This window comes from Triturus cristatus, chromosome 4_2, assembly GCF_964204655.1.
Source record: "Triturus cristatus chromosome 4_2, aTriCri1.1, whole genome shotgun sequence".
NCBI classification, from domain to species: Eukaryota; Metazoa; Chordata; class Amphibia; order Caudata; family Salamandridae; genus Triturus; species Triturus cristatus.
The window spans coordinates 499,863,544-499,888,346 of NC_140586.1; the positions used below are offsets into that span (position 1 = coordinate 499,863,544).

Below are 24,803 nucleotides of genomic sequence, written 5' to 3' on the forward strand. Positions count from 1 at the left end.
CATCTGGATAAGAGATCAGGCCACCAAAACATTGGCATACGCGGACGATATCGCGCTGGTTACCAGTGACCCAGCGATTTCGGCTGCGGTGATTGAAGAGGAAGCTAACATTTTTGGCCAAATATCGGGCTATAAACTTAACCAATCAAAAACTCATTTTATCCTTAACAGTAAAATTGAGATGATGGATACACGGGTTACCGAGAAACCTATATATCTTGGCGTGAGTATTACGGCCAAAATAGAGAATCTAGTTACCGATAATATTGATCCATTAATTCAACGTACAAAAAAGGATTTGATTAGGAGTAACAATCTTCATTTATCCATTGTGGGTCGGTGTAATTTGATTAAAATGCTTTTCCTTCCAAGATTCCTTTATTTTTTTAGATCAATCTGTCTAGAATTTCCTTCACAAGTATTTAAAGATTTGGATAGTATGTTTTCTAGATTTATTTGGAGGTACAAAAAATCCCGTAGAGCCTTGCGAACCTTTACTTTCCCTAAAGATAGAGGGGGCATGAAATTGCCCAACTTTAAGCTATATTACTGGGCTACTATCTTAAAATACTGCAATAAGCTTTTATTTACGGTTGCACCTAGCAGCGAAGGGGATATTCCAACTCCACAAGAGCTGCTATTAGGTAATGAATCCAGAGGTTGCTTGTGGCGTCATCTTAACGATAGCTACTTTAAAAAAGTTAAATTTAAGTCCATATTTGGTATCTATAAGACCTGGAATTCCGTTAGAAAACTTACTAATATCGGACAACTATCTTTTTACACCCTAATCCATAAAAATAGCCATCTCCCTGGGATCTTCAATGATTTATGCATGGAAAGATGGTTTTTGAATGGGATTACACATCTTGGGTGTTTTTATACTCCATTAGGTATTAAATCTTTTGGTGAATTACAGCTGGAATACAATTTAGAGCAACGGGATTTTTTTAAATTTTTGCAAATTCGGGATTTTTTATTAAAAAGAGGAGGAGGGGACGTGTCATTTCAAAAGGTGCAGTTAATGGAGAATATGGCTTTGAGAAATAATCTCAAAATAGGATAGATTTATGAACAACTGCTTCTGCGACAATCTGATGATCTTGATAAATACTTAAGTAAATGGCAGCTTAAACTTGGTGTGTCTGGGGAAACTGTTCATCAATCTCTCTTATTATATCAGTCTATTTTAATGTCTACCAAGCTGCAGGCCCAGTTTTACAAAACTTTTTTCTTTCTATATTATACTCCCTATAAGATCGCTAAATGGGGGACTGGGAAGGGAACTACATGTCCTAGATGTGATCTAGTTGAAGCCGATAGCATTCATATTTTTGCTACCTGTACTGTACTAACATCAGTAGTGGCCGATATTTCAACATTTCTCTCGGAAGTTTTTAATACAAGAATAGAGATTTATGTTGAAGAGATTATGTTAGGTGTTGCTAATATTTCAAGACCAAAATATATGCAAGGACTGGTTTTTGTGGCCATGGCTGTCTTTAGATTAATAATAGAGGCACTACTCAGGTGTCATGTCAAAAGAGGGATATAGCTTAAGAAAATTTCTACCAAAGCCAAACCGGTGGCCATAAGAGGTACAGAACTCCCTAACAGTATACACAATCAAAGCCAATGCGTGAATTCATTCACGCATTGGCTTTGATTGTGTATACTGTTAGGGAGTTCTGTACCTCTTATGGCCACCGGTTTGGCTTTGGTAGAAATTTTCTTAAGCTATATCCCTCTTTTGACATGACACCTGAGTAGTGCCTCTATTATTGATGTAAGAAAGTCCAAAGGGAAAACTTTTACTTCACAGTATATTTTGGTGCTCTGTTCCTTTGGACGTTATTGAGCCCCTCTCCTTGTTTTTACGAGGAGTGTCTTTAGATTATGCATCGCGTCAGCATGGCTTGATACAAATGCGCCAAGTTTTCAACAATGGAGATCACGCCTGTTGGCCACTTGTAGTTTAGAAGTAGCTATCTACAGAAGAAAGGGCTTGCGCAAGCGCAAGTTAGGGCTGGCAATTTGGGATCCCGTGTTGCAATGGTCTCAGAGATAACGGGGTAATTCGTAAGCCATACTTGTTTTTTAGACTATTGTCAGTTCCGTATTATGTTATGCTGTTTATTGATCATAACTGTTGTTCTTCACGTCTTTTTTCTTTCTTTTCAATGCAACAGAATCTGAGCTGGGGGTGGGGGGTGGGTCATTAGGTGTGTTTTTGTGTTGTAACAAGAAAATCCTTTAATAAAGATTGGGTTTAAAAAAAAAATAAAAAAAATAAAATAAATCCCTGCTGCTAACGCGCCTTATTGCCTGTTTTTGGATCGCTTCGCAGCTCTGGCTGGTCGTTGAAAATATCGAGAAGTGGTGTTTTCGCGTGCTTTTGCACGGGAACGCCTACTCTGCATATCATTAGCGTTAGTTGTCGCTCTCATCTGTGGTAATGTTTTTTGCGGCAGCTATCGCTGTAAAACTGGTGATATCGGCAGTTAGCACCAGCTTGAGAATAGGGCGAAAAATCTATCACCACTTTTGCGGCGCTAAAGTGCTGATAAATCGGCGATAAGTCCTTGAGAATATGCCCCACTGTTTGTTGGGACTGTTGACCATTCCCTCAGAGTGCACTTGCTTTCAGAGCAGGTCATTATTAATGTCGCCAAACAGGCGGCAGCGGGGGGACACTGAACATAACTAGACACAGTGAAACCCACAAGGTTATCTCCAGCAGCAGTGTTAGCAGAGAAGACATCACAGGAATGTCCGTAACCAGTTTCTACAGGATGATATAACGAGATGTTATGTTTGCGCCTTTTCATGAATACACAGCTCACTGCGATGGCTGTGGAATTAGAATCCTCTTTAAATTAGATCTCAGCTCTCTGCATGGATTCAACGCTCTCTCTAGTAGCAGAGCAGATATTTGCAACGCATCGGTAATAATTCGGAAGCACGCTTTTTAAAAACTTCTTCAGACCTATAGGGCCATATTTATCAATGTTTCACGTAATGCAACAAGACAACTTGCTACCGCTGCGCTGCATGAGAATATTTACCAATATATAGCGTATTACTGCTGTGTGCCTGCACTGGCGCACAATCTGCTGCCAAGCATCAATGCAGGCACCCTCACCCCATGGTGCAGAGGTGCCTACTTTGCTGGTAGGATTGTTGTTGTGCAGAAAGGGATATCTTCATGCACAAAAACAATCCTTCAAGGCTTTTCCTCTTTCTAATTGTGCTGCAAAATAGAAAGAAGAAACAACAAGGATAGATAAAGATGTCTCTCCTCATTACCCATCCCCTAGAAGGTGTAGCATTGTGACCTATTCCCAGATTTATCAGTCTTGGTAAATCTGCGAATGTGCCAAAATTCATTGGGACATCCGTGGGAACACCCACGCTCCACCCATGGAACGCCTTCCCAGAGCAGAGTAACACAAGACAGCGACTTGTGCTGCCTTGTGTTACTACAGATTTACCAACCAAAGCAGTGCAACACAGGTGGCCTTGAGTTGCTTGGTAACTCAGACTTAAGTGTTGCATTGCCCTTCTGACACCATGCGTGATGCAAGGGCAACACAATCCATTGATAAATCTGGTCCATGGGACTGATCAGTAACGCAGCACGAGAGGTCAGTAGTGTCTATGGAAACATCATTTGGTGATAGGAGGCACACAACAGGCCACAGATAAAACTAGTGTGGGCACATGTAATGGCCAGTAGGGCATAGTATGCACATGTGTGAGTAGTCATATATAAGTTATGTGGATATACCTAGCTTTATTGACTTCTCCCAAATTAGTATAGCCAGGAGTTCACAAAAGCATACCAGAAATCTGGCTTGTAAAATGCAACTGCCGCAGTTTCCCATAACGTCTCCTGAAATATTTTGAGGATTTAAAAATCATACACTTACGCCAAGCATAAGCGCAAACCAATAGGAGACGTATAATTTGTCTTTATGAATCAAGCTGTCTGTTTCCTTGTATAGATTCATGAAAACGGTACTTCTATAGTGCAAGCCTAGCCAAAAGGCAGTGGAGTGAAGACAGGGTCAAAGATTGCATAAAGTCAACGACTAAAAGAAGAGGGAGCTGCATTGCGGACAGTTAACGCATAGCGATGTAGTGTTCTTTAAAGAGATTTTAACTCTTTCCTAAATTGGAGCTGCGTTGGGGCCGTCATGATGGATATGTGTGTATGCTGTTCAAGATGTTGGGTGCATAGAAAAGACCTGCTGCATTGTTTTTTCTTCTTTTCACTTTTTAGTCTGCAAGAACCACCAGATATGGTGAGCTTGTATGCACTATAAGCTCGGTGCTAGTTGTGATGGCTTTGTAAATGCTGCAGCTGCTTTTGTAGGTGGTGCAGACTGGCAAGTGAGCCAATGCTGTTTGATCAGAAAAGGAATTCTGTGATCATATTTTTTCCAGGCCCTGGATCAGATGTTCTGCAGTGTGTAAGTGCAGTTAGGAGATGTCAGTGTGGAGTCTAGGAGGCCACGGAGCAGGGCATTTGTACCATCCAGATGCGGTTTTGACGTTACTTTCTGGAAGCAACAGCTTCACTTTCTTTTGAAGTGAGAGCTGGTACCAGATCGTCTTTGTTTTTCGGAATGTGTTCCTTGAGGGTAAGGATAGTGTCCGTTACGAATCAAAGTGACTTGGCATTTAACAAAAGTTGGGGTTTAAAGCCATTGAGGTTCATGAAATTGAGCCAGATTTGTGCTGTTTCTTGGTTGATGTTCTTGGAAAATAACAGGAATTCTTTCTTGGTTGGGTTGAGCTTCAGGTAAACGCTGGACATCCAGGTCTGGATGATGTGCAGACAGTGGGTGATGCGTTGGACATCAGAAACAGAGGAGACTTTCAAATAGAGTTGTGAATTATCATACTATTGGTGAATCCTGATGATGTGTTCTGTGAGTAGAGCACCAATCGGCTCCATGGGATCTTTTGGAAACTGGAGAAGCCCATGTGAACAAACTGTTGTTGGTTGGAAAAAGCTAGGAGAATGATTCAAGGGCATTGTCAATGAATCCTATTCAAGGCTTCAGGCTGTGTTGAAAAACGGGGTGATCAACTGTATCGAAGGGAGCTGAAAGGTCAAGCAACAACAGGAGGCAGGGGTCATCTTCATTTGTGGTCAAGGGGGCCTCATCTAGAATATGCACAGTATCGGTTTCCATGCTGCAGTGTGGATTGTAGCCAGATTGGTAGCTGTGGTTAGAACTGATGTGATCTTAGAGTTGAAGATAGGCTGCTATTTCAAAGATCTTGCTTATTAATGGAATGTCTGTGATGCACTGGGAACTGGCAAGGTCATAAGAATATAGTGTAGGTTTCTGTTATGAAGGAAGCAGACACCATCACACTGCTTGAAGGTATAAGCTGATAAGCTTTAATAGAGACACAACCTGGCATCAGTCCACACCAAGGAGTCAGCAGCAACTGAACTCACTTGGAATGTACATCAACCTTACAATCTAAGTCACGAGCAGAGATACTCCGGTTGGAGTCGATTCCAGCGCTATAGAAACCCATAAATAAATAAATAAATAAATGACATCTCAACAGTTTCTTAGGGATTCAGAGGATTTGGCCTGTTTTGAGAGATTCTGGGAAGATGCCTTGAGTGAAGAAGGCATTAAAAATGGCGAGTAGGTGTGACAGAGCATCCCCAGAAAGAGCTTTAATAAAATACGAGTGAAGTACATCATCTTCATAAAAGGTGTCATTAGGCATGTTGATGTTTTAAGATGTGAAAGAGATAGGCTTTGATTGTTGACCATTGTGGAATTTTATGGGAAGGGGGTATAGGAGATTATAGAGGTTTGGCGTTGTTAATTTGTTGTTGGATTTCCTGTATTTGTTCAACTGAAACTTTTATTGAGAGTGATGACTAGGTGGGTATGGCAGGGTGATTGAGGATGTGCTTGATTGACTTGAAAAGCGTTCTGCTTCCTTTGGTGGCTTCATATGTGGCAGATGTGATGAGCTGTCTGTGCATTGTACAGAGGAACTTTAGTATCATGAGGTCATTTGAAGGTCTGTGGAATGTCTCAAAACAAAAAGTCCTGCAGAACCTAGTGACCCTCCCACCACAACAGGATATGAAGGCAGTTCTTCGTGAATGTGTCTATTGACACTCACATACCAGCCTGTGAGATATCCAGAACAGGCACTGCGAGTGCCAGGAGAGTTATAGCAGTCTTGGCTCTGGTTGAATGAGCCCTCAGACACTCTGGGGGCTACTTCTTGGCCATTAAATAGCAGATTTTAATACAGAGGACTATCCACCTCAATATGGTACTATTCTGCACTGCCTTCCCCTTCTTTGCCCCAGAGAACCCCACAAAGAGCAAATGTTCACCTAACGGCCCTTGTTACAATCAATGTAAAAACTCAAAGCTCTTTTGGGGCCCAAACGATGGAGTCTCTCCTCTTTCAAGGGGTGATGTGGAGCAAAGAATGCAGGAAACATGATGGATTGTTTGACAGGGAACAACAACAATTTGTCCGGGAAAAATAGGGTGCATGGAGGTTACATTGACATGCAATGGGTTGAGAAAGGCTGGTTTGAGATTCAGGAGACACAAAGGACCATTGTGCAAAGGTTCAAATATGGTACGCATGAGGAATATGAGAACCAAACTAAGGCCCCACTGCTAAATCACAAATTGTTTTGGTGGAAACATCTGAAATAGTGATTTAAACAAGGATGGACTCTTGGTCCAGCAATCACAAAATGATTAAAGGGCCAACAAACAACCTTTAGGAATGCCCACGACAATTTCTATTTGGTCTAAAGCCGGCACGAAATGCGGAACATCAGCCATATTGACTTGTAATGGATCTGTAGGGAAAGAACTACAGAAGGTTACAAACTTACTCCAGCTGCCGGTATAAACCAATTTTGTAAGTCGACGCAAAGCCTAGCCACTAGAATGTCATTCAGGACTTCAGGGAGGTCAAAAGAAGTCAAATGTTGCTGATCAATTTCCACGCATGGAGGTGTCGGTTGTGCAGGCCTGGGGAGGAAGCTGCTTTGCTGCAGTGACAGAAGATCTACCCAAAACAGCGACCTCAAAGAGGACAGATGCCCATGCCCAGAATTTCCAGGAAGCACACATTCCTGTAGCCACTAGGAAGACCTGTGCCTAGTTGTTCCTGATCTCCATTAGAACTTGAGGCTGGAGAGGTAGTGGCAGGAAGCCATACAGGAATCCCAAGCTCCACTGGACGTGGAATGTGTCTACCGTCTTGGGAACTCCAGCGTGCCGAAGTGTTGCCATTGCACGTTTTCAGTGCTGATGAAGAGATCTAGCCAGGGTTCTCCCCTTTGCTAAAATACACCCTGAGCTACCTCATGGTGTAAGTACCAATCATGATCTGCTTGCCATGTCCTGCTGAATTTGTCTGCCCTGATATTCAGACTCCCACCAGGTGAAATTCTGGAGGGAAGCCAGCTCTTGTGGTGAAGAGCCTCCTGGCATAAGTGCCAGGGCACCACCCTGTCGTGCTTTTTGCAGTACCACATGGCAGTGGTATTTGTGAGAAGTTGGCCTGATATATGCTGCCCACCAGTTCTAGTGCGCACCTTGTATCATTCCAAACAACCCCTTATTGGTTATAGGTTAAAGACAACCTTTATTGAAAGCTATCCTAGTGGTAGCTATGGAGAGCAGCCTTCAGGCTAAGTCTTGAAGGAATGTAAAGCAGCTTGTTTTACCAGTCTATAATCTCTTGAGTCACTAAATAAAAGATATCCACACCAGGTATATATATATATATAAAATATATGTATTTATTACCAAACACACCCTCCTAGTCTCTTTATGAGACTAGAGGTCAAAACACTTAAGTTACACTTCAATAATAACAGTAAAATAGCACAAATACACGTCAGGCCCTAGGGGCGAGCCAAACCATATACTAACATAGTGGTATAAGAACCACGACTTAACTAGACACAAGGCCTAGAGCCTGTAGAATCACTGGGACCCCAAGGAACCACCCAAGGTAGTGACACAGGGGACCCACGGGGGCCATGTGCAGTGTGTGAACACAGCCACGAGCTCCCGTTAGCTTCTATGGGGAAAGTCGCGGTTGGATTTTTAAAGATTAGGGACACTTAGAAATGAGTCAGGACCAAACCCTTTTGGACTTAGGAAGTTCTAGGGCTAGCACCCACGGGAGCACCGGAGTACTCGTGTTACAGCCAGGTACATAGGTGTTTTTGGTATCGGGTCGCGTCGTCGATTTCAATGGGAGATGGCGAAGAAGTGCTGCTGCCGTGATACGAAGTGTCCAAAGAGATCCAAGCCTGGATCAAAGATGAGAAGAACCTGAAAGCAGAGAGGACAGAGACTGGGTCACTTGCCAGTGACCAGGAAGGCGATAAGCAGATGCCCACCGATGTCGGGTCATTTCTGATGAAAGAGGTGAAGCTTGACTCTTCAGCCACGAGGTCCAGGAGGCGTTGAGGACAACCAGGAGCTGGATTCGAGCTGTCCCATGAAAGATGTCGAGTGCTGCAGCGTCCGTGCCTGGATTGGACACAACAAGCCTTGGCAACAGCAACCCGCGCAGAAACAAGAAAGATGCTTCGATGCAGACCAGCAAGGTCTGTGGGACTCACCATTTGGATGGGAGTCAGGGCACATTTGGAGTGTTGGACTTGACCCTTTTTGCAGGGTCATCCCTGAACTTTTTGCCGTCCTCCTATATTTTTTCTGACTTGTTGGCTGTTTTATGACTCTGGGCACTTTACCACTGCTCATCAGTGCTAAAGTGCATATGCTCTCCCTATTATAAATTAATGTATGATTTGTGATTCCATGATTGGTTGGTTTGGTTTACTTGTCAGACCCTAGTACAGTGCACCAGGAGTGCCCAGGGCTTGTAAATCCAAATGCTGCTAGTGGGCTTGCAGCACGGGTTGTGCCACCCACAGAAGCAGCCTGTAAAAGTGTGTCTAAGGCCTGCCATTGCAGAGCCTGCGTGCAGTCTGGTACTGTCATGCTGACTGGGCAAGTGCACCCACTTGCCAGTCCCTAAACCTTCCCTTTTCTTCATATCAGACACCCCTATGGTAGGCCCAAGGGCAGGGTGCATTGTAAGTATAAGGTAGTACATGCCCTGGTGTGTGCGGCATGTCCTAATAGGGAATTACAGCCATTTTCGTTTTTCACCTTTGCAAGGCTACCTATTCTCCATAGGCCAGAATGGGCAGTTTGATTATTACATCTTTTAATCCAAACTGACTCAGGGAACATGGTAGAAATTCGAATTTAGTATGCCTGAACTCAGAATGATAAAATACATCTTTTAGTGAAGTTAGTTTTAACATTCTGTGTTTGAAAATTCCACTTTTAGAAAGTAGGTATTTTCTTGTCTAACCATTCAAACCTGCCTCTGCTAGGTTGTGTATTCCTCGTCTGGAGTTTGAGTGACAGGGCACGGGGATTCCAGGAGACAGGGTGAGTCCGCCCAGTGGTGAATAGAGAGATCTGCATCTAGATAAGAGGGAGGAGTTGCACCTGGGACCTGAATAGGACAGTGCCTGCCCCCACAGTGCTGGCTCCACCCCCTGTGGTGCATCTGATGTCTCTGCCCTGCACTGTGAAAGGAGAGAAGGAATCATGTCAACAAAGTGCTCCCGGGCTGTGCTTTCCCTCCACATTGCTGGCTCCACCTCCTGTGGGGCGTCTGATGTATCTGCCCTGCACTCTGAAAGGAAAGAAGAAGACAGGTAAACAGAGTGCTCCAGGACTGACCAGAACCAGTTTGAACAAGGCAAAGGCCCCTCTGCCCTCAGAGGACAAAGGATTTGGGGGTATAAGTATTGGGACCCTGATCCCAAGAATCTAGATCACTTTGGGGAAAACAAGAAGAACCTCTGCTGAGGGAGGAACCAGAAGAAGCTGAGGAGGAAACTATCCCTGAACCTGGGGGATTGGCCTGCAGTGGTTGCCTTACTGCCAAAGAGAGGAGAAAGGAACTTTGTGTGTACTTTTGCTCAACTTGTGAAGGATCTCCAAGGGCTTGGAAAAGAGCTTGCTTCCTGATGAAGTCTCAGGAACAACAAACTTCACCCCCCAGCTCCCAAGAGTTCTTTGGAAGTGCCTGCTGCTGTTGTTGGGTCTTCTGAGGGACTGCGTGTTGCAAGGAGCTGGAAGCACGACTCAAGAAGGAGAAGCATGCCGCCGTCGGAGCTGTTGTCGTCGCATCTCGTAAAGTGTGTCGCCGCTGCAGCATCGCATCGAGCGGAAGCATCTCGCATCATCCAGGAAGTGTCTCGCAACGCCGAAGAAGCGTGTCGCCATCACAGTCATCGTAGCTGACGCATTGCACCGCATCTAGAGAAGAGTCTCGCATCGAGGAAGAAGCGTGTCGCCATCGCAGCCATCGTAGTTGTCGCATTGCACCGCATCAAGAAAAGCGCCTCGCATCCACGGAGAAGGGTGCCGCCGTCGGAGCTGTTGTTGTCGCATCGCGTAAAGGGGTGTCACCGCTGCAGCATCGCATCGAGCGTAAGCATCTCACAACGTCGGAGAAGAGTGCCGCTGCCAAGGCCGCTGTCGTCGCATCGCGTAAAGGGTGTCAACGCTGCAGTTGAAGCATTGAGTCTTCTCGCAACATTGAAGAAGCGTATCGCATCTGGAATATCTTCACGTCTTTAATTCTTTGCACTAAAATCTTCAACGCATCAACATCGTTGCAACACTTTCGTTGCCCTGCGTGTCGCATCTAAAAGGTACATTGACTTAAAGTGTCGGATCTCAGAACTTAAAAGAACTAAGCAGAATTCTACCATCTAAAGTAACAGTATTGTGTGTTTTTGTCGTTTAATGGTCTTGTGGTAAATCTATATAAAGAATACTTATTTTTGCTATAAAACCTGTGTGGTGTCCATCTGTAGTGTTGTCACTTGGTTACTGTATGTGTTCACAAATGCTTTACACACTGCCTCTGAGATAAGCCTGTCTGCTCGTGCCAAGCTACCAAGGGGGTGAGCAGGGGTTATTTTAGGAGTGTACCCCCTTACCCTGACTAGAGGAGAGGGTCCCTATTTGTTACAAGTGCATACCTGTGCCAACTAGAGACCCCCAAGTCTAACATGGAGCAACCAGGAAAGCCCAAGGAAAATCAAAGTTACCCCTTCAGGGACCCACCAGTCGACGGACCAGGGATCGCGAAGGGACCTCGAGACGAAACACAAAATGGCGGCCCACGGGTCACTCGGAATGACCAGGCCGACAATCGTCGGTGGATTCAGTGCTCGAGGTGGGGGCTACAAGTCAGCCCAAGCACGACTTCGAGAAATGTCAGGAAGTCAATGCACTTGCAGAAATGCACGGTGACCAGGAGTTCCGGTTCCACGCTACTCACGAGGGCGGCGGGTCTCAGCTTTGCTAGGGACTAGGGATGGCCTCTGAGATGTCTGGAAATCCTCTTCCTGGGCTGCAAATTCTTCGGAGTCCGGCGGGAGCTTCGATGATGCAGACCGGCAAATTGCTTCGTTGGTGCCTGCCAAGCAGGGGAGTCACTCCTTGACCCCAAGGGAGATTTCTTCAGTCCTCTGGTCTTGAGCAGAGCGTCAAAGGTCAGAGTTTCATCCAGGGTAATCTAAAGTCCTAAGAACAGGGGTCCCATACTTATACTAAGGTAGGGGGTTGGACATACGGAGTTGGAGTCGGCGGCGCCATAGACGGTGCCAGAAACTGCCACGAAGGCGCCATCGGCAGAAAGGGCATAAAGGGGGCCTGAGCGTAATGCTGCAGCACCCCTAACGTATACGCCATGGGACCCACGGGACCAGTCGGTGCACCGGATGGGAAGGCCGCCCGATTAAAGATTCCATACATTGCATTTAAAAAATGCGAAGAATCAGTACCTGGAGCCGGGAACTGTGGATAAGGTACTGAACCTGTATCCCTCTGCGGAGTACCTGGCAGCGGCGCCGCAGTGTCCTCTACTGGAGCCGTAGAATGTTCGGACCTCGGAGAAGGCTCCTTCCTTTGTTCCAGCTCACCGTCAGAAACAGGCGACTCCACTGGAGCCGGAGACGACGCCGGAGACGGCGCCGGTGACTGCGCCGGTGATCGCGCTGGAGTCCGCTTCGGCGAAGGAGATCCTCCCGGAGACTTAGAAGGAGAAGGAGAAGGTGACAAGTCCTTACTTCGACGTCGCCGAGGCGAAGCCGATCTCGACCTCCTGTTCTTTGAAGACCGGCGTCGTGAAGAATGTTTCCTTTTTTGTGATGTTTCTTCGACTTCGATGACCTCGAAGTAGACGACTCCGGCCTCGACCTTTCCTTCTTTCTCCCTCTCTTCTCCTTACAGATCTTGGCCATAAACAGCTTAGCCTTCCTTTCCTTCAATGCCTTCGGATTTATCCTCCTACAGCATACACAATCTTCGACATCGTGGTCTGACGAAAGGCACCACAAGCAGTCCTCATGGGGGTCCGTCATAGACCTGTGGCCCCCACATTCCCTACAGGGCTTAAAGCCCGACTTCCTCGTCGAAGACATTACAGATTTCCCTAACAGTAACACCCAACAGCTACAAAGTAACAGGAGAGTACTGGACAAAACGTTGCGCGTCGACGGCGCGGATAAAAGGGAACTGACGTCATCACGCCGACGTGGTTCTCTTATGGCTCCGGTGACGTCATACGGAGTCGCGAGCGGAGCCAATGTATTATGACGTCGTCCACGTCGGCGTGGAGTGCTGGGGGAAAAAAGTTCAGTGGAATGCTGGCGCAGGGGATATTCACAAGGTGAGGAATCCACTGGCAGATGTATCCATCAGAATCTGCCCTATCTGGCACTTAGTAGCCTTGATAGTTAGGCCTGCTTTTAGCAGGGCCTTCAAAACATTCCTCAGGTGGACCAGATGATCCTCCCAGGTGGAGCTAAAGACAGCAATATCATCTAGATATGCTGCACTATAGTCTTCAGGCCTGTAAGGACTTGATTCACCATACTGTAATATAACAGGGTTTGAAGCAAATTTTTATGAAACAATATATAGGAAACTTATACGAATAAGGTGAGGTGGTATACAAACAAAGTGTACTGAACAGATATATACAAATATACATGAAATTATTTTTTACAAATGTGCATAGAATTTTATCTCATTGACCAATTAAGACTCAAGGGAAAATAAATCGTTTCTATCCATTTATTAATTATTTTTTGCTTTTTGCATTTATTTGTTATTTTTTACTTTTTGCATTTATTTATGGATACATACATAATCAAATCAAAATTGACTTTATTTCGGATATATTGCAATCCATAAAAGTACACAACATTAAACAATTCATATTAAAAACATCACAATAGTTAGAAAGTCAATCTAAGTTACATACAACACATATGTTTCTTAAAAGAGTGCATAGACAAAATCAGTACAAGAAAAGTGCAAGTAGTGCCCACATACAGAAAACGTGCATTAATGCATTGGGCTGCAGATAATTCACAGTTACTCATCTAAACATTTTCTTAGTCTCATGGTTAGTTTTAAAAATTCTAGCACCTGGAGGACACTATCAGAGTGCAGCAGCTGTAAGTACATAAGGGCGGGTCTAATTTGTTTAAAATGTAATTTCTTTAAAAGAGTAACAAGATACCGCCTACGGGGATATTCATAAAATGTACATAAAAATATAAAATGCAGCATATCCTGTGGAGACTTCCCGTCGCAGCCACAGGGAGCTGCAGGTTTCTTAAAAATGTACGACTTGGGTCTAATTAAAAGATGATGAAAGATGTTAAACCTGAATCGTGTCAGCAAAAATTTCTCATGGGAGGTAAAGGAGCATGTTAGGTACATTTCCATAGAATCACAAGTTCTCAACATGATATACTTTCTAACATTGGGTTTCAAAAGCTCAACTTCATCTTTGAGGGCATTACAAACCAAGAAAAAAGCTCTCTTAATTGCTGCAACATCACCATTAACTATATCCCTCGGGTTATCAAACAAGTTCAGGCGGCCAAGCTTCAGAAATTGGGACTTCAAATATTTAAGCCAAGGTACACACGTTGCACGATCGAGTGATACTAGATCTTCCACTATCTGATGTGTTAAAGGAATTTCATCACTTAACCATAATTTTACCCAGCATAACAGTGGTTTCAATCCAACAAAGTCGGATAAATGCAGGCAACCAAGTTCTTCATGTACAACTAAATTGTGCTACCTGGGTCACATCACAGACGCTTTAAGAAATTATTTTCAACTATTTGTAGTTGTTCGCCATTTATGTAGCCCCATATCTCGCCTCCGTATACTGCGGTGGCTATGGATTTAGTGTTGTATAATTTCATCATAGCCACATTTGGCTTTTTCCCCAATTTAGAGGCAAAGTTGAAGATGGAGGCATTTACTCTAGTCATTTCCCCCTTCTTCTTGGCCAAATGTGGGGCCCAACTAAGCTTCGTATCAAATAAAACACCCAAATATGAGAACGTCTGGGTGATGGGAATCAGAACATCATTCAGTTTAAAATTGAACTTCTTTTTAGGTTGACGGCCAACATGCATTATGTAAGTTTTAGAATTGTTGACCATAAGGTCCCTGTCAGACATGAAATTATTAAAAGCATTTAAAAGTGCCTGGAGACCTAATTCTGTTCGTGAAATTAAAACCGCATCGTCGGCATATAAAAGTAAAGGAATACCCCTCGAACCAGCTCTAGAACAATCTGATTTTACCTCTTGTAGTACAGCCTCTAAATCATTTATATAAAAATTAAAAAAAGAAAAGGGGCCAGGATACACCCCTGACGTACTCCTTTATTAATACTAAAACTTCCTGTGGTTTCCCCGGTCGATGAGAACCTCACCTTGGCTCTTGTGTCATTATGTAGATCCGCTAGGAACTCCACGATCCCCCTATCAATACCTTTATCCTTCATGGTCTGCCACAGCCTCCCTCTGTTAACACAGTCGAAGGCTGAGGACAGATCCATGAAGGCAAGGTGAATTACTCCTTTCTGTACGACAGTATATTTATTCAGAATAAGAAACAGGTTGAGACACTGAGTTATGGTAGAGCGCCCTTCACAAAAGCCATATTGAGAAATCGACATGGTGTTATTTTCATTCGACCAGCTTGTTAGGCGTTGGAGTATAACTCTCCCCATGATCTTAACCATTGAATCGATTAGGGATATTGGTCGGTAACAAAGAGCACTTCCCCTATCTCCCTTCTTGAAGACAGGAACTATAGTTGACAGACCCCACGTTCCCGGACAACCCACTATGGCCGCAGCATTAAATACAGCGACCAGAATGGGAGCCCAGAAAACTGGATCAGATTTGTAAAGATCCGGTGGTATTCCGTCAGGACCTGACGCTTTATTTGCAGTGAGACCCATTATGGCAGCCAAGACCTCACTTTTGTCAAAAATAATGGTGCTGTCCCTATCATGGGGGGCAGCAGCCATGGTTCCAGAACCCTCAGAATAGTACAGACTTTTAAAATGACTTTCCCATTCCTCTTTGGTTATGCAACAGACAAGTCCATCTCCAGGGTCCTCGGTCAAAAAAGGTTTTTTAACCAGGGCCCAGAATTTGGTGCTGCTATTCAGGGTGGAGGGATCAAGCAGTTCCTCCCAGGCCTCTTTCCTCAGAAACTCCTTGCGGGCGACAGTAATAGCCGTATATTCCTTTCTACAGAGTTTTACGACCTCCCGATTCCTCGGGGAGGCTGACAGTGCAAGCCTCAGTTTGCGAGCAGCTATAGTACAGTCGTGGCTAAACCATCTCGGGCCTATATTAACATGAGTTTTATTAGGGACCGATAGAAACGCTGACACCTTCTCCGAAATATTTTGATAAGCCTCTAGAACCAGCCTAGGTTCACCCCCCCCCCCCATTGGTACAGACTTTAATATCCTCTGCACACCCAACAGAGATGTTCTTATAGAGGATATCCGCAGAGACCATAGACCATTTTAACCGCCTCCTCCCATCTGTTGTGACCAATCTACCTTGATTGATGATCTTATTACCTTTTTTTAACCAGGGACATTTTAAACAGATTGTTAGAGGGTTATGATCGCTGAATTCGCTAGGAACAATGCAAAAAGAATCTAAAAAAGTTTGCATCGTCCGCGAAACAAGTATGTGGTCTATAAAGGTACCCCTTCCATGCCCCTTAAAGGTAGGGGTGTCAAAGCAATATAGCGGGTCCTTTAATGACATAGCCAGAGAGAGGTCATAGTCATTCAGTAGGTCATTGCACATTTTCCCCTCCTTAGAGTGCTCCATATGGAGACAGTCCGCACGTTCGCAAGTCATTTCTGGTAAGCACTTGTGCAATGGGTCTATACAAGGATGCAGATTAAAATCCCCCATGATCATGAGGTTATGGCCCACATTTTTCATAAAATTAGAGACAAAAGAATTTAATATATGAATGTGATTCCTGCCTGCACTATCATAAGCAGCATTGTAAAAATTCACCAGGCCCACAAGGACATTACCTCCAGTTAGAGTTAAGCCCATTACACCTGTATGTTGTGCTTCAATTCTTCGTACTTCACAAGGTATTAGTATGGAAACAAAAATTACAAGACCCCCCTTGGGCCTACCCCACAAAGATGGCAAGGCTGGCACAAAGAAGGCCTTATACCCTTCTAAGAAGAGGTTACAGCCCAGCTCCCAGGTCTCTTGTAAACAAACAATCGAAAATTGCTTAATGTAAGTCACCCAATTTGCATCAGACATTTTGGCCGCAAGACCAGCAATATTCCACGAGACAGCAAGACATCCTGGCATTTTGCCCACCGGGTTATCTGAGTTTATAGATTCACCTGTAGCCCTAGTATCCTGGGCTGCAAGTGCCCCCTGTCAATCACACAGCTCAAGACCGGATAACACTTCATACCTGTTTTGTGTGTTTAAGTTCGACCCATAGTGTCCAGCACTGGGGCTCCTGTTATAAGTTCCAATGGGTCCACCTGACCCACAGGGATTAGTGATGTTGTAAAGAAATTGAGTCTCTTGCACAGGAGTATAAGGTTCAAGCCCCCGCCTGGTTAAACTCTGTTGTGGTGGAGGTTTGCACAAATGCGCATAAAAGTAACCCAGGGGACGTACACAGATACTGTTCATATTATATACCAGTGCAGAAGCTCTCAAAAGAACAGTTGCCACGTGCTGGGGGTGTTTGAAATTTACAACTATACAATCCCCAGACCCAGACTTTTTAGACGGCCCCACCCAGTTTACACGCCTTACTGTCATTATCTGGTCAAAATATGAGATGGGAAAACCACAGTTTTTGTTGAGCCATGACACTGTCTTATTTTTCAAAGAGGTTTGAGATTCATCAAAAGGAGATGCGGGATGGGTGCCACAGGGGGGCACATTAGTCAGTACTGCCACAAACGGAGCACAGTCTGGTGGTAAGTTAAGATAGCGGTTGTACCTCGGGGGTCTGGGAGCTCTACTGCTTTGGGGGTTTGTAGATGGTTGTTGCTGCGAGGCAGTTGCCACAGGGATATCCGGTTGAATAGGTGTTTCAGATCCTGAGGCCACTGCAACAACAATATTCCCCCTCCCCTTATTTCGTGTATCATTAACTTCAGCAATTTCTCTCCCTTTCCCCCCAGGGTGTACATTTCCACTAGATGTTACAATCTTTTGTGACGATAACAGACCACCCAGCCTTGTCACTTCCTTGACTAGGTTATCTATCTTAATGGTTAATGGTTTAATAAGCTCCTCCATTTTTGCTGTTAAAGAAACTTCTAAGTTTTTTATAAGTGAAGCAAGCAAATCAGGATTTAAATTTACTCCATTCCCATTACCATTACCATTAGTGCCCGTGAATACAAAAGGGGTTGTTATAGCAGGACTGATAATTGCCTTACCATCCTTTTTTTTAGACTTAGAATTGTTATGTTTCCCAATCTCCCTTTGAGACAGTATTCTACAAGTTCTCAGATGCCTAATTTCAGGTTGGGTCTCATTCAGCACACCAATGTCTGAACTTGACAGCGCCCGTGAGTCAGGATAAACCTCCACATTCACTAGAATGGGCGCTGGAGGGTCAGTAGAGATGACATCACTCGTGTTAATTTCACAATCTTGGGTCCGACTAATAGGGGAATTTTCAGATAGTGTTTCCCCTATCACAGTGCCTTTCCCCAGTGATACACGTCTATCATTATTAATCTGATGACGTTGTCCCTGATATCTCACGGGTTAATGACTACGAGCCACATCTGAACCCGCACAGTCATAAAACACACCCACTAATTAGATGGAGACCGAGGATAACTTTAAAAATCACTAAAGGCGCGGAAGCCCTTTGCGACTGCAACCGGGAACCGCATACAACTAAGAATCCAAGGTAATATGCTGAGCCCTCTACTTTAGCATTAGCTACAAATGTATCTAACAGATACAATTGAGAGGCAGCGAACATAATTAGAGAGGGTAAGGAATACTAAGCGTGGCTGGTTGGTTTTCTATTTACAGAGATACTGATTTTGGCTGACCAACGGCAACGGGTAAACCGCGCTCTATTTCCCGAGTCAAACGGCAAGAGTCCTCACCTTTGATACAAGATCGGCAATAAGAAGGTAGGCAGTCCCATGAATTTCACCTGCAAAATGTAGTAACCAGTCCATACATGGACATTCAAAATGTAGTAACCAGTCCATACATGGACATTAAATATGTGACCAGACAGCATTGTCATTAATATTTTTTGCACTTTGTATTGTTGTTTCACTTCATCACAGTAGGAGTAACCATGATTTAGAGGGTCAGTGAACTGAGATTTTGTAACCAGACAGCATTGCCATTATGATTCTTTACACTTTGAATTGTCGGTTCACTTCACCACATTAGGAGCAACCATTATTTAGAGGGCTAGTGAACTGAAATTTTGTTACCTTACAGTTTCCTCACAGGCAACAAACAACTTTACGGTTCCCTAGATAATCAAATGCCACAGATTAAGTTGTTTAGTCCACATGTATATAATGGTGATTTTGGTGGACTGCAATTATAGAAGGCCCCTCCGTTTTGACAAACATACCTTAGAGGTTTTATACAGAATGTATGGTGCCTAAGCCTTCACAATACACTTTGAACCTAACACACTAATACCTTAAGAACTACATCAATTTGATACCAAAACTGGAGATAGATTGTTTTAATGTGTATTATAATGTATAAATAATGTATATAAATAGTAGATTTGTATAGTCTCTTTTTTTGATATATCATGCACTTGATCAGCGTAATGTGGTATATACAAACAATTACAGTGTGTTGTTTTTTGCTCTCTTTTTATTATGTTACAGGAGCTAAGAAATCATGGCAGCCTGAGGAGGGCTGAACGCCGAAACGCACGTAGATTGAATAAAGCCATGTTCAATAATAATTTCTTTCTTTGTGCTGTGATATAAATTAAAATATAATCATTTGACCAAATAGGCATTAACGCAGTATCCAGAACAGGAATTGCTTGTAAAAAAAGACGTTGTAAAAAAGATATTGAGGAAAATGAAATGATTTATTATGTATGTATCCATAAATAATTTCATGTATATTTGTATATATCTGTTCAGTACACTTTGTTTGTATACCACCTCACATTATTCGTATAAGTTTCCTATATATTGTTTCATAAAAGGACTTGATTCACCAGCCTTTGGAAAGTGTCAGGTGCATTCTTCAAACCAAAGGGCATTACCACAAATTGATAGTACCCACTAGGGGTAGAAAATGCTGTCTTTGGCTTTGCATCATCAGCTAGTCTGATCTGCCAGTAGCCAGCTGTCAGGTCAAATGTGCTTAGAAACTTGGCTGGGGCCAAAGTATCTATTAGCTCATCTGCCCTGGGGATGGGATGGGCATCAGTCCTAGTGACTGCATTGAGACCCCTGTAGTCTACACAAAACCTCATCTCTCTCTTGCCATCTATGGTGTGAGGTTTAGATACCAGGACTACTGGACTAGCCCAAGGGCTAATTGAGGGTTCAATCACTCCTAAATCCAACATCTTTTGGACTTCTGTCCTTATACAGTCCCTGACATGGTCAGGTTGCCTGTAGATCTTATTCTTCATAGGCAGACTGTCCCGAGTGTCCACTTCATGAGTGCACCAGGTGGTCTGACTTGGAGTCAGAGAAAACATATGTCTGAACTGGCTGAGAAGTTTTCTGAAGTCAGTTTGTTGCTGGGCAGTGAGGCTGCCTGCCAAGGCTACACCATCAACTGACCCATCATCAGGGTTCTGAGAAAGCAGGTCAGGGAGTGGGTTACACTCTTCCTCCTGTTCTTCATCAGTAGCCATGAGCAAGCCCAGGTCTGCCCTGTCAACATATGGTTTTAGTCTGTTGACATGAAGTACCCTGTGGGGACTCCTAGGGGTTCCAAGGTCTACCAAATAGGCGACCTCCCCTTTTCTGTTCAACTATTGAATGGGGGCCACTCCATTTGTCTTGGAGGGCTGCTGCTAGGGCCACAGGCTCCAACACCCACACTTTCTGTCTTGGCTGGTAGACAGTTAGTACAGCCTTTTGGTCATGCCAGGCTTTTTTTAATTCCTGGCTAGCCTCAATGTTTTTGGTTGCCTTTTTCATATACTCAGCCATCCTGGAGTGGAGACTAAGTACATAGTCCACTATGTCCTGTTTGGGGGGCTTGAGAGGTAACTCCCATCCTTCCTTAACCAGACACAATGGACCCTTGACAGGGTGACCAAACAAAAGTTCAAAAGGGCTGTAACCAACCCCCTTTTGAGGCACCTCCCTGTATGCAAATAAAAGGCAGGGCAAGAGTATGTCCCATCTTTGACTAAGCTTTTCTGGGAGTCCTTTAATCATGCCCTTTAAGGTTTTGTTAAACCTTTCAACTAAACCATTGCATTGTGGGTGATAGGGTGTGGTGAACTTGTAGTTCACTCCACACTCCTTCCACATAGCAGTCAAGAAACTAGACATGAAGTTTGCATCCCTGTCAGATACTACCTCCTTAGGAAAGCCTACTCTTGAGAATACACTCAGGAGAGCTCTTGCTACCACAGGTGCTGTGGTGGTCCTTCGGGGAATTGCTTCTGGGTACCTGGTGGCATGGTCCACCACCACCAGTATAAACCTGTGCCCAGATGCTGTTTGAGGATCCATGGGACCAACAATGTCAATCCCAACCCTCTCAAAGGGAACCCCCACCACAGGTAGTGGTATCAGGGGTGCCTTTGTGGTTTCACCTGCCTTGCCACTGGCTTGGCAGGTCACACAGGAGTGACACAACTCCTTAGTGTCTTCAGACATGTGGGGCCAGTGAAAGTGAAGGACAATTCTGTCCCAAGTCTTGTTCTGGCCCAGGTGTCCTGCTAGGGGAATATCATGGGCTAGTGTCAATAGGAAGCCCCTAAACTTCAGAGGTATAACCAACCTCTTGGATGCACCAGGCTTGGGGTCTCTACACTCTGAGTAAAGGAGTCCATCATCCCAATAAACTTTATGGGTGCCACTAGCATTCCCAGCAGCCTCATCAGCAGCTTGCTTTCTGAGGGGTTCAAGAGAGGGGCAGGTTTTCTGCTCCTGGCTCAGATCAGACCTGGAAGGGCCCCCTGTCCCCAAGAACTCAACCTGGTCAGGTTCAAGCTCCCCTGGGACAGTTCCTTCTTCAGGCTCAAGATCAATTCCCTGAGGAGACTGATCAGCATTCTGAGTCAGCTGGGAAGGCACTGCCTTAACCCTACTGCTCCTCTTCTTGGGAGGCACCTGGTCCATTATTCCAGAATCCAGGGCCTGTCCAGCTTTAGACATTTTGGCCTGTGACCTAGTCACAGCAAAGACATGTGCAGGGATCCCTAACATTTCTGCATGTGTCCTGAGCTCCACTTCAGCCCAAGTTGAAGATTTTAGATCATTGCCAAGCAAGCACTGTACTGGTAGGTCTGCACTTATCACAACCTTCTTAAGGCCAGTTACCCCTCCCCAGGAGAAGTTAACAACTGCCAGAGAATGGTCTGTTCTGACATTGCTAGCATTGGTCACTTGGTACATTTCACCAAGTACAATCTGCCCAGGATCCACAAGATCTTTTGTCACCATTGTGACACTTGCTCCTGTGTCCCTGAATGCCCAAGCCTCTACTCCATTTATTAAAGGCTATTGTCTGTATTTGCCCAGATTACCGGGACTCACAAAGGGGGACATATCCATGCCCCCATCACAGACAAGAACAGCCTGAGTTGGAACTCTGACTAGGCCAAAGTCCATCTCAGAACCCAGGGTTAACCCTACTACACCCTTATTCTGGACATTGCCACCACCTATTGTAGCTGTACTAGGGGGAATAGTTGCCTTAGGGGCAATTGTGGCTGGAGTAGATTCTTTGGACTTGGTGTAGGCACTGGTCCAGTGATTTTTCTGTTTACATTTTTTGCACCAAGGTTTCTTTTGGCCTTTTCCCTTGTTAGACTGTGAATCCCCATCTGAAGAAGATTTTTGGGGGCCTTGTGAAGACTTCTGGCCTTTACCCTTCTCCCCACCCTTATCAGAGTTTTTAGGATCTTGCTTCTTGGGTTCACCACTTTGGTTCTGTACCTTCTGCCTCACCCTGGTTCTGACCCACTTGTCTGCCTTATTTCCCAATTCTTGGGGAGAGGTCAGATCTGAGTCTACCAGGTACTGGTGAAACAGCTGATTCTGACAATTATTAAGGATCTGCTCCCTCATAATCAAATTGTACAATCCTTGATAGTCATGCACTTTGCTGCCAAGTAACCAACCTTCCAGAGCCTTAGTAGCACAATCTGCAAAGTCTACCCAGTCCTGAGTCTGTGCCTTTTGGGTATCCCTGAACTTTAACCTGTATTGGTCAGTGGTCAGGCCAAACCCATCAATTAAGGCACTCTTAAGACTGTTGTAATAATCTGACTCCTCTTCTTTAACAGTGAGAAGTTTATCTCTACCTTTGTCTGCAAAGGAGAGCCATAAGATTGCTGCCCACTGCTTGGGGGACCCTTTGTACTTTACAGGCCCTTTCCAGTGCAGTTATCCATTTGTGGATGTCATCCCGACACTGGTAGGGAGGGACAATCTTATTCAGGTTTCTATGGCCATGAGACCTTTCCCTATCTCTAGGGATGTTGCTGCCACCATGGGACTCTAGTCCCAACGTTTTACTAGCTCTGTAGAGCTCTAGGGCCTCCTTATCTAGGGCTACCTGCTTTCTTCTGATATAAAGCTGAGCTTCCTCATACTTGAGCAGTCTCTCCCTTCTCTCCTGAGAGGTTTCCCTCCTATGAGAGGAGATTGACGTCCCTATAGATGAGTTAGAATGGTTAGACTCCACTGAGGGAGAGCTTGACCTTCTTGGCCCACCACCAACTCTCCCAGGAGGGACAAAGAGGGGTCCATTTTGGTCCTCTCCATCACTGTCTAGGGGAATTGGATTTTCCAGGTCCAGATCATTGTTATCTGCCTGGCCAGCCTCAGAGGTCAGGTCATGGGGAATTTCACCCCTAGGCCTTTCCTCAGGTGCTGTCCCACCCACTCTACCTACCCCACCAGATCCTAAAGATCTGCTAAGGTCATCCAGCCTGAGTACCTCTATGAGATGCTGGGTGGTTGGACTTTTGCCTGTTTTCAGTTTCCTAGTTGTACATAATGCTCTCAGTTCCATGAATGGGAGTCCATCATACTGGGGATCTTGAAGCCCATTGGCTTCTGGCAAGGACCTACTGGCTCCTGGCCTTGAAGACATTACTAGTGTGGTGTGGTGTATTGCACTACCTACTCTAGTGTGGCCTACTAAACTCTCTTGAGTTGTAGAAAGGGTGTGCTATTCCTTAACACACAACTCTAAGTTCAGTAGAACTTACTGTATTCTAAAGCTTGTATTATATGTACCTAGGGTACCTTTAGTGGTTTTCAGTTAGTTACTTAATTGACATTATCTGGTAAAACAGTAGCAAGCTGGTATCCCACCACTGCCACCAATGTGAGAAGTTGGTCTGATATATGCTGTCCACTAGTTTTAGTGGGCACCCTGTACCAGTCCAAACAACCCCTTATTGGTTATAGGTTAAAGACAACCTTTATTGAACGCTATCCTAGCAGTAGCTATGGAGAGCAGCCTTCAGGCTATGTCTTGAAGGAATGTAAAGCAGCTTGTTTTACCAGTCTATAATCTCTTGAGTCACTAGATGAAAGATATTCACACCAGGTATATAAATAAAATATATGTATTTATTACTAAACACACCCTCCTAGTCTATTTATGAGACTAGAGGTCAAAACACATAAGTTACACTTCAATAATCACAGTAAAATAGCACAAATACACGTCAGGCCCTAGCGGCGAGCCAAACCATATACTAAAATAGTGGTATAAGAACCACGACTTAACTAGACACAAGGCCTAGAGCCTGTAGAATCACTGGGACCCCAAGGAACCACCCAAGGTAGTGACACAGGGAACCCACGGGGGCCGTGTGCAGTGTGTTAACACAGCCGCAAGCACGACTTCGAGAGACATCAGGAAGTCAATGCACTTGCAGAAATGTACGGTGACCAGTAGTTCCGGTTCCACGCTACTCACAAGGGCGGCGGGTCTCAGCTTTGCAGGGGACTCGGGATGGCCTCTGAGATGTCTCGAAATCCTCTTCCTGGGCTGCAAATACTTCGGAGTCTGGCGGGAGCTTCAATGATGCACACGGCAAATTGCTTCATTGGTGCCTGCCAAGCAGGGGAGTCACTCCTGGACCCCAAGGGAGATTTCTCCAGTCCTCTGG

General features: G+C 44.6%; 1 long non-coding RNA gene across 1 annotated transcript in view; it reads left to right on the forward strand.

Moving 5' to 3' along the window:
- The window catches only part of LOC146834608 (uncharacterized), a 188,516-nt gene extending 169,114 nt beyond the window's left edge, over positions 1 to 19,402 (forward strand). Inside the window, exons 3-4 of the long non-coding RNA XR_014960315.1 lie at positions 18,521 to 18,624; positions 19,354 to 19,402. This is a non-coding gene — a long non-coding RNA (uncharacterized LOC146834608). The remainder of the gene's footprint in view (positions 1 to 18,520; positions 18,625 to 19,353) is intronic.
- The last annotated feature ends 5,401 nt before the right edge of the window (positions 19,403 to 24,803 follow it).